We start from the raw sequence: 2,969 nt of genomic DNA on the forward strand, positions 1-2,969 counted from the left end.
CGCCCCATGTACAGAGGCTGAAGTCGCTGAAGCGGCAGTCCCAGGTTCAAATCCAACCTGTGGCTCCTTTCCTGCATTTCTGACTCTATCCACTGTCCTGTTGCTCCCATAAAGGCACAACAAAAACCCCCAAAAGATGAATAACTCAGAGAAAAAAGGGAGTCGCTGATTTGATTTTCCACATTTGAAAAGGTGCTGAGCGGCTGTAGCTTCATCTGGGCAGACGTCTGATGAAGATTTGACCTCCTGGAGTGACGGCCAGCTCTCCCAGTGCAGCCAGCAGGTTAGTGCTACCATAACGATTTCCATAACGCTACCATAGTCTGACCATAACGATCCAGACCACCGACAAATCTTTTCATGACCACAAGTTACTACAGCTGATGTCCCGGTCACTCACATGGAGGTCAGCGCTGGTAAACAATTGATTACTTCCTGTGGGCGGGGCCTGAATTACCAGGGAGGCCTAGCTGCATCGCGACCTTTCCTCAATGTCATTTAAACCCGTCCCCCTCCCCCTCCCCTCTGGCATTATCGACAGCACCCCCCCCCCCCCCCCCCCCCCGGCTGGTTGGAGGGCATCGGTTTTGCCCGATCAATAGAAAAATCGCCCACAAAAACCCCTCGCTCTCTGGAGAGCAGGGGGGAGAGTTTCAGTCTGTCGCCGGACATCAGACGCCCAGAATCCTCCACAGGAAGCAGAACTCAACAACTTCTGAGCATGGCAGTCGAAGTTACACTGCTACATCGTACAATTCAGTGCATTCATGACAGATCGTGTACAAGGACGCGAGGGTTTTCTGACTTAACCTGTGAAGATGGGACAAAAAGATATCAGCTGATTCAGGAATGGCACACTAAATGCTACCTAACCTGCACTGCAAAGCGATCTATGAAATCTAGAGCTGTCATGATACCAGAATCTGTTTAAAGATTTATCACTGGGCTTGTTATTTAGAAAGGAGAGTGGATCGAGTAGGAAATCTGGGAGAGAGAGAGAGAGAGAGAGAGAGAAGGTTTTAAACCTCCTGACAAACCGTTACACCGCGCCCACCTGTCAATCAGGTCAGCTACACGCCTTATTGTGAATAACTCTTATCCTTCATCAAATCAAAACTGATGAGTCATCAAAACATTCACCCCCCCGTACAGTGTGTGTCCATCCAGACATGAGCTAATCACACCTATTTGGTTTTTTGAACCAGGCTGTAAACATGTTCATCTCTGCTGTAAAAACAGGCTTTTTAGAATGGGTGTGTATGTGACTTCCTGTGCTTCTGCAGCCAGCCTCTAGTGGACACTCCAGGAACTGCAGGATTTTACACTTCAGCATCGGCTTCATGTTTCAACACCGGAGGTTGCTGCTTAATTTAAAGCAACCACTGTGCAAACATTTGGAGCAAATCGACCACCCTCCCCCCTACATGAAAATGAGCCTCAATGCTTACCATGCAGAGTTTAAAGGGGACCTCTGTTAGACAAAAACATTCATGATCTGTAGACACAGTCTTAGTTGTATCCTCATAAAATGAACTGCTAAACTCCAACATGTGCAGATGAAACATCTAAAACAGTTTGTGTTTTGTAACCAGCGTGGTTAAGACACCTTGGTCCTGAAGAACCCTCTGCTCCTCTCTCTGTGTAAACAGTTCACGGGTTGAGTCTCTTATCTGGCTGTACGCGCTCCTATGACTCATGTGTTTACCTGCAGGGGTGTGAGCAGCACGGGGCTCCATCAGGTTACCTGCTGCCTACGCTCCCCGCCCGGGACAAACACACTGATTAGCTGGAAACTGGACTGTACGGTGCATTCAAGTGCAGCGTGTTCTTCACAAACTCTGCAGATTTTTTTTACTCGGTTACGACCAAACACAAGAATCTAGAAGAGTGGGAATACTTCAGAGAATAAACTGGTGCTCAGTTCGTTCTCACAGACGTGACCAATCTTCTGGTAGGCGTCGATATAACAGTAACAATAGACAAAGTGGTTTTAGTGGTAGCTGTCGTGCAATAGAGGACAAACCATCGTCATGGGGTCTAAAGAGAATCCTCCTCTGGGATGTTTTCATTGGATTTTGGATTATTACAGAAAATAATCTCTGTGGTAAACACACGTTTCTGAAGCGTAGGCGTTTTGTTCAGCAGGATAATCTTCACAGATGAACGCCATTTTTATGATGTTTGAAGCGTTAATGTGGCCGACAGAAGTAAAAAGCTAACGTTATGCTAAAGCTAACTACACCACGGTCAGATGATTGTGACGTCACTAGCGTTATGCTTCAGACGATCTCTGATAAACTAATCCACGTAGCTTAATAAATAGTTTACTAACATAATATTCACCTGAACCTAAAGATTAAACCTACAGGAGACATCTCCGACTAGTGAGAGAGTTCCCGCCCTCTGTGTCCGGCGTGATGACCTTTAATGTCCCCGACAACCACTGTAGTCACATTTAGCCTCTTGTTAGCAACCGCCTTTTTAAAGACGAGTAAAAACTTCAAACTTCACAAGTGGAGGTATTACCTAACGTAGTTTATGGCAGCCATACTTGCAGTTGAGTTATTGTCAATATTGTCAATGGAAGTACAAGTGGAAGTGAAAGTAGCAACAACACGACGACCAGTGGAAGATGATTCTGTAGCACTCTGAGTGGGCGGTTACTCACGAACACGTTGGTGAATCTGAAATCTTCTTCAGAGCAACAAAAGAAAAACAATTCTTAAGAAGATTTTGGTGAATGAGGTCCAAAGTCCTTAAGACAAAAGAAGCTGAGCTGATGTTAGCAGCAGCTCAGCGTGCAGCCCCCCTGTACTTTTAGAGATTCTCAAATGGTCTGGCCTCAGGACCCACGACCAACTCCTCCGAGGGAAAAATGCAGCACAACTTTCTGATAGTTTGGAGCTCAGACGGGACAAAACAAACGTGTTTACAAAGCACTAAAAGACTTCTCAGTCGTATTCAGACGC

Source organism: Labrus bergylta, chromosome 1 (assembly GCF_963930695.1).
Source record: "Labrus bergylta chromosome 1, fLabBer1.1, whole genome shotgun sequence".
Taxonomy (NCBI): domain Eukaryota; kingdom Metazoa; phylum Chordata; class Actinopteri; order Labriformes; family Labridae; genus Labrus; species Labrus bergylta.